The sequence below is a fragment of the Erinaceus europaeus genome, chromosome 4 (genome assembly GCF_950295315.1).
Source record: "Erinaceus europaeus chromosome 4, mEriEur2.1, whole genome shotgun sequence".
In the NCBI taxonomy this organism is placed as follows: domain Eukaryota; kingdom Metazoa; phylum Chordata; class Mammalia; order Eulipotyphla; family Erinaceidae; genus Erinaceus; species Erinaceus europaeus.
Window position 1 is genome coordinate 129415258 of NC_080165.1, and position 12160 is coordinate 129427417.

The window sequence follows — 12160 nt, forward strand, 5'->3', positions numbered from 1 at the left end:
TCTTTTTACATATTCTAGTTACCCAGCAACTTTCATTTTTTTATTTTACAACACTTTATGATTCTGTTACTATTACCAAATAAAAGTATGACTTATATTTTTAAAAGTGTTGTATAGGATTCTACGACAGAAAAACATTAAGATTCATTTAACCATTCTCCTATACAGAAATGTTTAGGTTCTTTCCAGGATTTTACTCTTAAAAATGTTGCTGGAATAAACATTAAAAATAATGAATCTGCAGGGGTAAACAGCCTAATGGTTATGCAAAGAGACTGAGGCTCCAAAGTCACAGGTTCAATAAATCCCCCACCCCACCCCCTACCATAAGCCAAAGCTGATCAGTGCTCTCTTAAAAGAAAAAAAAAAAAGGAACAAAAACAAAAAAAAAAATCTTTTTGTACTTGTATTTTATATGGTCACTACTACGTACAACTTCTAAGTTATTACACAAATCTTTGTCTAAAATATTTTGGGAGTAGGAAGTTACATTAGGATAATAAAAAAGTTTTTTTGTTTGTTTATTTGTTTTGCCTCCAGGGTTATCGCTGGGGCTGCGTGCCAGCACTACAAACCCACTGCTCCTGGAGTCTATTTTTCCCATTTTGTTGCCCTTGTTGTGGTTGTTACTATTATTATTACAGTTACTGTTGTTATTGGATAAGACAGAGAGAAATCAAGAGACGAGGCAAGACAGAGAGTCCTCGAGAAAGATAGATACCTGCAGACCTGCTTCACCGCTTACAAAGCGACTATCCCTGACTATGGGGACCTGGGGGCTCAAACCGACATCCCTTACCCCTGGTCCTTGGCGCTTTGCGCCATGTGCGCTTAACTAACGCGCTGCGCTACCGCCCAGATCCAGATAATAAAGTTTTTAACACTTGAGTAGGAATATCAATCCTGAAGTCGAATTATAAGAAATCTATTAAGTGGCAGTTACATTTTTCTAATGGAAAACATTGTAGTGGGATTAAAGGGAAAGGGTCATGACCCTTCTTGGCTGCTAATTTCTCAGAAATGTTCCAGATCTACTTAATGTATTTCTGTTGTTCACTTAACTTATGCAATAAGCACATACAAGACATATGTAAGGATTTACAATGCTTGCCTAAGGATTTACTGAGGAATAATACAAAGCAATGTGTAAACAGATTAATATAATTTAGTCATTTTTCTAGGCCATAAAATGTGTGCTTCCCCGTGCCACCAAAAAAAAAAAAAAAAAAAAACCCAAGAAGGTACAAAAGATAAACAACATATGTCATCTATCTTGTCTGTTAACTTATGACTTGTGAGTTTAATAACCATGAGAAATACAGCCACCTTTATCCAAATATTGAAGATTTTTCTCCTTTAGCATTGGATTTGTACATTTAGTTAAATTTACTTTGAAGTTATAGTAGCTTCAAAGGTAAAAGATGAATCATAATACAGGCATTATAAAATAATTCATCATAAATTTATAATTATAAAGTGTCTGCTTGCTGAAAGGACAGCTAGAAGTAAATTTTGTGAAGTATAGTCAGTTACGTTAAAGTGAGGGAAGCATAAGACACTGCTGAGAGACCATTAACAATTACTACACAAATAATGAAAAAAGCCGAACCAGTATAGAACTATAAATAAGTCTGTCTGGTAATGTCATCCTTGGTTCAATAGAGCAATTTACATTCAATTTAGACAGTGTCTACCCACACAAAGCAGAAAATTGAAACACTCTCTGAGTGGGTGATTTTAAAGCAGAATTTTACAGAACCTTTGTCTATCATATCTTTTTTTTTCCCCCCTTTAATTCAGTTCAGAGGATATTTAATACATACCAGACAGTAGAAAAAAAAAAAAAACTGAGAATCACTGCAAGGGGCCAGGAGGTGGCACATTTGCTTGAACACACACAGTGCATACCGTATGCAAAGTCCGGATTCAAAACCCGGTAGTCCTTACATGCAGTGAGGAAATTTCCCAAGCAGTGAGGCAGTGCTACAGGTGTCATTCTTTCTCTTTCTTCCTAGCACTCTACCCTCTCACCCTCTTTGTCCTATTAAATAAAAATAAATAAATAAAAAGAAAGAAAGAAAGAAAGAAAGAAAGAAAGAAAGAAAGAAAGAAAGAAAGAAAGAAAGAAAGAAAGAAAGAAAACGGGGCCAGGCAGTGGTGCACTTGGTTAAGCACGCACATTACAATGCGCAAGGATCCCGGTCCAAGCCCCTGGTCCCCACCTGCAAGGGGAAAGCTTCACGAATGGTGAAGCAGGGCTGCATGTGTCTCTCTGTCTCTCTCCCTCTCTAGCTTTCCCTTTCAATTTCTCTCAGTCTCTATATAATAATAAATAAATACATACATAAATAAAGAAAAGAAAAAAAAAATGACCACAAAGAGTTAGTAGATTCTTTGTGCCATAGTGATAATCCTTGTAGCAATAAAATTAATAATTAAATTAATTAAATGAAAAATAATCACTGTAGTAGAAGCTTCAAGAAAGTGAATTTTTCCCAGTTGTAACATTTTTGTAGTAAATGGCTTAGGGGAAGCCAGATAGAAACATGGAAAAAACACTGTAGTGGGAATTAAGAAACTGGATTTAGCTATTTTTCCTTAATCAGTTTATAATGTGCAATTATGCAGTTTAACTTCATTTTTGTACGTTCAATTAGTTTTAGCTGTAAAGAAAGAAAGGGATTGAGTAAACTATGACCCTTTTCAGAATTAACCCATCAGCCAAGTCGACTATAAAGTCAGTATATTTATGTGTAAAATAGTAGCAGATACAGGTAGTCCACATAAGTCCATTCAATGAAAGTCAACAAAGTTGAAAAACGTTCAATTATTCACTAAACCATCTGTGACTCCTTCTAATGTCTTACTTCATCGAGTCAGATACTCTTCCACTGATCATAATAACTGTTTATGGATAATGTAATGAACTGAATAATTTGGGTAGCAGTAGGTTAATTAGGCAACACAAACTTAGTCCCAACCTTTTATTTAAAAATTCATGATAGACTAAATCCACTTTTCTGATTATGAATAATCTGATAAATAAAATTTAATCTTTGATTCTGTTCACGAATAAAACTGTACTTAAACAATATTCTACAATGAAAATTAACAATGAGGTATATATATATTTTTTAAATATATTTATTTTTCCTTTTGTTGCCCTTGTTTATTTATTTATTTATTTTTTATTTAAGAAAGGATTAATTGTTGGATACCTGGGTTGCTTCCAGGTTTTGGCTATTACAAATTGTGCTGCCAAGAACATATGTGTAAACAGATCTTTTTGGATGGATGTGTTGGGTTCCTTAGAATATATCCCCAGGAGGGGAATTGCAGGGTCATAGAGTAGGTCCATTTCTAGCCTTCTGAGAGTTCTCCAGACTGTTCTCCACAGAGGTTGGACCAATTGACTTTCCCACCAGCAGTGCAGGAGGGTTCCTTTGACCCCACACCCTCTCCAGCATTTGCTGCTGTTACCTTTTCTGATGTATGACATTCTCACAGGAGTGAAGTGATATCTCATTGTTGTCTTGATTTGCATTTCTCTGACAATCAGAGACTTGGAGCATTTTTTCATGTGTTTCTCCGGCTTTTGGATCTCTTCTGTGGTGAATATTCTGTGCAAGTCCTCCCCCCATTTTTGGATGGGGTTATTTGTTGTCTTGTTGTTGAGTCTGGCAAGCGCTTTATATATGTTGGTTATTAAACTCTTATCTGATGTATGGCATGTAAAGATCTTCTCCCATTCTGTGAGGGGTCTCTTGATTTGGGTAGTGGTTTCTTTTGCTGTGAAGAAGCTTTTTAATTTGATGTAGTCCCATAGGTTTATACTTGCCTTAGTCTTCCTTGTAATTGGATTCGTTTCATTGAAAATGTCTTTAAAATTTATGCGGAAAAAAGTTCTGCCAATATTTTCCTCTAAGTATCTGATAGTTTCTGGTCTAACATCCAAGTCCTTGATCCACTTGGAATTTACTTTTGTATTTGGTGAAATACAGTGATTCAGTTTCATTCTTCTGCATGTTTCAACCCATTGTTTCCAACACCATTTGTTGAAGAGACTCTGCTTTCCCCATGTAATAGTCTGGGCCCCTTTGTCAAAGATTAGATGTCCATACGTGTGGGGCCTCATTTCTGGGCTCTCAATTCTATTCCACTGGTCAGTGTGTCTGTTCATGTTCCAGTACCAAGCAGTTTTGATGACAATGGCCCTATAATACAGTTTGAGATCTGGCAGTGTGATGCCTCCGGTTCTGTTCTTTTTTCTCAAGATTGTTTTGGCAATTCTAGGTCTTTTCTGGTTCCAGATAAATATTTGTAGCATTTGTTATATTCTCCTAAAAAATGTGCTTGGGATCTTGATGGGGATAGCATTAAATTTGTAGATGGCTCTGGGTAATATATTCATTTTGATGATGTTAATTCTTCCAACCCATGAACATGGAATATCTTTCCACTTCTTTGTGTCTTTTTCAATTTCCTTGAGTAGTGACTCATAATTTTCAGTATACAAATCTTTCACTCTTTGGTTAGGTTTACTCCTAGATATTTTATAGTTTTTGTTGCTATAGAAAAAGGAACTGATTTCTGGATTTCAATTTCTTCTAACTTAGTGTTTGCATAGAGGAATGCCACTGACTTTTGAATGTTAATTTTATAGCCTGACACATGACTGTATTGCCTGATGATTTCCAAAAGCTTCTTGCTGGATTCCTTAGGTTTTTCCATGTATACTATCATGTCATCTGCAAATAAGGAGAGTTTGACTTCTTCTCTTCCAATCTGTATGCCTTTAATTCCTTGCTCCTGCCTGATTGCTATGGCAAGAACTTCCAACACTATGTTGAATAGTAATGGTGATAGTGGGCAGCCCTGTCTAGTACCTGATCTGAGGGGAAATGCTTCCAGTTTTTCACCATTGAGTATGATGTTGGCTGTAGGTTTGCTATATATAGACTCCACTATCTTCAGGAATTTTCCATCTATTCCTATTTTTTGTAGTGTTTTGATCATAAAGGGATGTTGTATTTTGTCAAAGGCTTTCTCTGCATCTATTGATATGACCATGTGGTTTTTGGTCTTGCTTTTGTTGATGTGGTGGATCACATTGATTGATTTACGTATATTAAACCAACCTTGCATGCCTGAGATAAACCCCACTTGGTCATGATGAACAATTTTTTTGATATACTGCTGTATCCGGTTGGCTAGAATTTTGTTCAATATTTTCGCATCTATGTTCATCAGAGATATTGGTCTGTAGTTTTCTTTTTTGGTTGTGTCCCTGTCTGCTTTTGGTATCAGGGTGATGTTGGCTTCATAGAAGCTGGCAGGGAGTATTCCAGTGTCTTCAATCTTCTGGAAGACTTTTAAAAGTAGAGGTATTAGTTCTTCTTTGAAAGTTTTGTAGAATTCATTTGTAAAACCATCTGGTCCAGGACTTTTATTTTTGGGAAGATTTTTGGTAACTGTTTCAATTTCATTAGCTGTGATGGGCCTGTTCATGTTATCCACTTCCTCTTTACTTAGTTTTGGAAGTTGGTAGGTATCTAGGAAATCATTCATTTCTTCCAGGTTCTCTAGCTTGGTGGCATATCGTTGTTCATAGAAGCCTCGCATGATATGCTGAATTTCTGCAGTGTCTGTTGTGATTTCTCCTCTTTCGTTTACTATCCGATTTATTTGGGTCTTCTCCCTTTTTTGTTTTGTGAGTCTGGCTAAAGGTTTGTCGATTTTATTTACTCTTTCGAAGAACCAACATTTACTTTCATTGATCTTTTGTATGGTTTTCCTATTCTCAATGTTATTTATTTCTGCCCTAACTTTAGTAATTTCTGTCCTTCTGGTTGCTTTAGGATTCCTTTGTTGTTCTTCTTCTAGGTCTTTAAGATGTGCAATCAGGCTGTTTATTTGTGCCTTTTCTTGTTTCCTAATGTGTGCTTGTATAGCTATGAACTTCCCTCTTAGGACTGCTTTAGCTGTGTCCCAAATATTTTGATAGCTTGTGTCTTCATTTTCATTGAACTCTCGAAACATTTTGATTTCTTCCTTGATTTCCTCTTTGACCCAGAAGTTGTTAAGAAGTGTACTGTTGAGCTTCCACATTTTGGCACTGTTACTAATCTTTTGTTGATTGTTAAGTGTTAGTTTAATTCCACTGTGGTCTGAGAAGATGCTTGGGATGACTTCAGTGCTCTTGAATAGGCTGATGCTGTCTTTGTGGCCTAACATATGGTCTATCCTTGAGAATGATCCATGTGGATTTGAGTAAAATGTGTCTTCCAGTTTTTTGGGATGAATGACTCTGAAAATGTCCAATAGTTCTAGTTTATCTATCTCTTCATTTAGCTCCCTTATGTCTTTACTGATTTTCTTCCTGGATGATCTGTCAAGTTGAGATAGTGGGGTGTTGAAGTCCCCTATTATGATTGTGTTACTGTTAATATATTGCTGTAGCTCTTTCAGTAGAAGTTTGATGTATTTAGATGGCTTCTCATTGGGTGCATAGATATTAATAATTGTTAAGTCCTCTTGATTGACTGATCCTCTGAGCATTAAGTAGTGTCCATTCCTATCTTTTTTAATCTTATCTATTTTAAAGTCTATCATGTCAGATATGAGAATAGCTGTTCCTGCCCTTTTTTGTGGGCCATTGGCTTGAATGATAGTTTTCCATCCTTTCCCTTTAAGTCTGTGTTTGTCTTGTTGCGTTAGGTGAGTTTCCTGTAGACAACATATTGTTGGGTTGTGTTTTCTGATCCATCTTCCTACTCTGTGTCTTTTAATAGGTGAATTCAGGCCATTGACATTTATTGATATCAAAGATTGAAGATATTTTAACGCCATTCTTGTAGAGTTTTAGAGTGTTTTGATATATGTCCTATTTGTGGTGGTCTGGTTGTTTATAGGAGACCTTTCAGAACTTCTTTCAGGGCAGGCTTGGTGATGGTTGCTTCCTTCAACTGTTGCTTGTCTGAGAAGGTTTTGATGCTTCCATCTAGTCTGAATGACAATCTAGCAGGATATAGTATTCTTGGCTGAAAGCCTTTCTCATTGAGCACTTGATAGATATCTTGCCATTCTCTTCTGGCCTGTAGTGTTTGTATGGAGAAGTCTGCTGCTAATCTTATGGGTTTTCCTTTGTAGGTGACTCTTTGTTTTTCTCTTGCAGCCTTGAGGATCCTTTCTTTATCCTTATTCCTTTCCAATCTAAGTATGACATGTCTTGGTGTCTTTAGGTCTGGGTTAATTCTGTTTGGGACCCTCTGGGCTTCTTGAATCTTTATGTCTTTGGTGTTGTCTAGACTAGAGAAATTTTCAGCTATTATGGCCTGGAGAACGCTTTCTTCCTCCCCTTCTCTTTCTTCCTCTGGTAAGCCAATAATGCGTATATTGTTTCTTTTGAAGTCATCCCATAGGACTCTGTTGTTGTTTTCAGCATCTCTTAATCTCTTTTTGAGATCTCTTACTTCTTTTTTAGTTGTCTCTAATTCATCCTCAATCTTGCTAATTCTGTCTTCAGCCTCATTGATTCTATTCTCTCTGCCCTCTACTGCTTTCTGGAGTTCATCTATTTTGTTGCCCTGCTCTGATACTGTTTTAGCTTGTTCAGCTAGTTGCCTTCTTAGCTCAGCGATTTCAGCTTTCAGCTCTCTAATAACCATGAGATTTTTAGAATTTTCTTCCATATTCTCATTTGTTGTTCCTGCATTTCTGATTACAATTTTTTCAAATTCTTTACTCACTCCTGTTATTATTTCCTTGGCTAATGTTTGGATGTTGAACTCATTGTTTTGTGCTTCACCCTCTGGAGGACTTTTAGCTGGACTCTTGTCCTGGTTCGAGTCTCCAATATTTTTTCTAGTTGTTTTAACCATTTTATATAAGTTAACAGTTTTTTCAATCCCTGAGTTGGAGTTCAGTGGTGTAAAAGCCTTTTTTTTTTCCCCTGTAGGCTATGGGAGCCTGAGGGCTTTTAAACTATCAATAGGCTTCTTAGCTTAATCACTGACTCCTGACCAAGAGATAAAGCAGGGTGTGGCAGAGATAATCCAGTGGTTATGCAAAGAGACTTTCACAGCCCCTCAGCTATGCCACGGAGGTATAGGTCTTCTCCTGAGTTTCCCGGTTAGATCTCTGTGCCCTGGTGTCCCTCCCTGTTGCTGCTCCAGATTCTGAGGGTAGTAGCAATGGAGACTCAGAGTTGCACTTGGTGAGTCTCTGGGGAGTCCTTTCCTCCCTTCAGCTGTCCCCTTGTTGGTGGAGCAGACTGGAGGTGATGTCTCCACTGACAAACTGTTGAACTGTTAGCAGCCACTTAATCTCTCCTTAGGCCCCTCTCTCCTCTCTGTCACCAGCCACACGTGTTTGTACTCACTGGTGATTTACTGGGTTTCTGTGGTCATTCTAGTCCTGTCTTGTTTCGGTCCAGGTGGTCTCCTTTGGTATTCCTAGTTGATCCAGGAGAGGAGAGGAGAGAAAGTGATCTGCTGCTCGTAGCTCCGCCTCCGGAAGTCGAATCCACAATGAGGTATATTTTAATTAGTATTTCTATCTTCTAAATGTGAAATCAAGTATGAAAATTCACTAGACTGTTGTTAATCATTTAGCTTGCTACTGTGCCATTTATTTATTTAATCTGTTTCTGTGTTAATAAACTATCTGGAAACAAGGGCAACAAAAAGGAAAAAATTGTCTATAGGAGCAGTGGCTTTGTATTGTGGACACCGAGCCCCAGCAATAACCCTGAAGGCAAAGAAAAAAAAAAATTCGAAAAGTGATAGCTAGATGGTTACCCATATCTGTAATCTTGGGAGAACTACTGCAGTTTCCACAAGAAGGGTGTGGGAACACAGAACTCTGGTGGTAGGAATGATATGGAATTATACCCCTATTATTTCATAATTTTGTAAATCATTATTAAATCACTAATAAAAATTTTTAATTAAAAAATAAACTACCTGGATAGAATTTTATTGATAGTAAAGTTACCAATTATGATTTTCTAATGATATTTCATTACTATACTGACATATTTAATCACTAGTTTGTATATGTAAATTTTAATATAATCTATGTATTCAGTGTCCCCAGAATATAAGAAAAGATTTTATTAATTTGGAGAAATATGTAACAATAAGCTAAAGATGTTGCCTTGGTGTCTTATACATATAACCCACTCAGTCACCTTTCTATTCATATTTCCTAATATGCTAATCTGATTAGACTATAGATCTTTTAATTCCATCTTCTCTTATATTAAATTGCAACCTATACTTTACTATTGGCCTCATTCACAGTCATTAATAATGTGTAATCGCTTAATGAGTAAAATTAAGTCCATTTAACCTTATTTCTGTATATACCTTTTACTATTTAATTTCTCATACACCAGACTTAAAAAGAATTCCACTCACGTCATTGCTTTTTGTAAAAAAAAAAAAATACTAAATAAAAGAACTAGTTTGCAGAAATTTTAAGAATATTGGTGTATATTACATTTTATAAAGTAATTCTCTGTGTCTATTGAGATTATTCATATCACCTTTAATCTATACTTAATGGATTGACATATATTTTATTATATTGAATCATTGCTTCCTTCTTGAGATAAACTGGATTTTATACACTGCCAAGTGATTTTATTTTATTTAGTATTTTCATTGAAAATGCCTTCTTTTCATTCACAATCCTCATCTAGTTTTAATTCTGTGTTTCATAAATAAAATAACTTGGATATGTAATACATATATATATACAGTACTAGAACCAGCATCATATATTTGAGTGAATGCTATATTTCATTAGTCAAAAAATCATCTCATGTAAACAAATAAAGGTAGTACATGTGGTTAAAGGCAAAATTTTTATTTTTTTTATTAAGGAAGTGATTCTTGATTAGCTAGTTGTCACATGGGTATAATTTCTCAACTTTCCATAATAGTTGTCAAGGCACAAATGTAATTTGTCTGACAAAGACAGGGATGGTGATAAATCTATCCCAGCAGGAATACCAACTCTTCTGTCATTTCTTAAACTTTATTTGTTTAATGTTGCTGATTATGATGGAATTTCACCGCTTCAGGCTATTTTCTTTCTTTTTTTTTTTTTTTTTATTTAAGAAAGGTCAGGCTATTTTCAATGAAGTCTGTACTGATTTCTTAATAAGACAGAGAAAGAATCAGAGCATCATTGCCACATGTGATGCTGGGGACCAAGTTCAGGGCCCCATACCCTCAAGTCCGCCACTCTAGCCACAGAGTCACCTCCCAAGATGTAAGATTTTCTTCAGGTAGAGACAGAGACAAAGAAAGGGAAATGTATCATAGAACTAAAGTTTTCTTTAATGTGTTGGGGGCTGGGCTCAAACATGGGTCAGGCACATGACAAAACAGGAACATTACGTAGGTAAACTACACTGTTGTCTATCGTGTTTCAAATTTTAAAATTATCTTCTAATTATAAAAATTAGCCCATTGACTTTGGAAAAACTAAGGAAAGTTTGGACTTTGCTGACACTCTCCCTTAGTTTCATATTCAATGTATCCATACGTTTATAAGAAGTAGGCAAAATGAACCGAACACCAGGAAAATAAGAAAGACTTTCCCTTACTCCTCTTGTACTCTCCAAGTTAAGACTCTCCCAAACTGTCAAGATACTAAAACTGTAAATCTTTTATGGAGACAGGTGGTGGTACATCTGGTAGAGAGCATATGTTACAATGCTCAAGGACTCAGGTTCAAGCCTCTGGTCCCTATCTGCCAGGGAAGAGGCTTCTCCAACAGTGAAGAAGTACTACAGGTCTCACTCTCTCACCTCCTTCCCTTCCTCTCTATGTCTTTCCTCAATTTCTGTCTATATCCAAAAATAAATAGATAGATAAAATATTTTAAATAAAAATAAACTGAATTGACTGTTCTTCATCCAAATGAAGTCAGATAAACCTAAAAGTTGGATTTCCTGTTTCATTCTCACTGGTCTCTGAGAATCCTAAAGAATTGTTTACATCTCAGAGAAAAATAATCTATAAGCAAGTCTTTTAAAATAAACTTCTTGAATGTGTCACAGTCATTGATACTACTATCATCATCATTATGATTCTTGATAAAAGTTAGAGTTGGCATTTGTGCCTAGAACACTGAAAATATACAACAGGATTATAATTGCAGAATGTTTGTGATTTTCTTAATAAAATGAAAGGAAGAGCTAGGGAGGTAGCACAATGGTTATTCACTGGATTTACATGCCTGAGGCCTCTGATGTCCCAGGTTCAATCCCCAGTGCCGCTATATGTCACAGGTAAGCAAAGCTCTGCTACCTCATTCTCTCATAAATATAAATACATAAATATTTAAAAAGAAAATTGGGAGAAATACAGTATTAAAATCCCATCTTAAGTCTTATCAGCAAAGTCCTAATGGAATAACCAAGTAAGCAATGGAAAATTTGAACTTTTTCAGAAAAGTATCTGTAAAAACAATCTTATTTGTTAAGATGACTATAAATCACACCTTTAATTCCTTTATGTGATTTATTATGCGTTTAATAACTAAAATAGAAATTCTCAGTTAAATATTACTGTTCAGAATATATATGTATTTGTTTAGAAATGCTTTTACACTGGTCTCTTATCATTTGCTAATAGCATATTTTTTCTTTAAAGCTAGTAAGAAAGTATGTGTCTGAGATAGATTTTCAAGTAGAATAATTAAATATCTTACTAAATTGTTCAAAATAGTCTTCACTAAGTTCAGTTTATTTAAATTTTATGACATATAATATAGTGAATTCAATCAGGGAGCCAGATAATCAATGTATAGAAGAGAAATAGGGAGGAAAAAAGCCACGATAGAAATGTTCTTCTATATTATTTGCAAATGTCAATATATGTTATATTTCTTCATATTACTTAGTAAGAATCAATACTCCTTGGATAATTGTGATCGGAAAAAACAAACTATAACTTACATAGCCCAACAATAACAAGGATGAAAAGTGTGTTCATATGTCTAATCATTATATGTCATATCATTATTTCCTTAATGACTAGTATGTGTCATGTCCTGTTTTAAGTCTTAAGTACAGAAGAGGGAGTCAGGTTAAGCACACACCTGGTTAAGCACACACATTATAGTGCATAAAGACCCAGTTTCAAGC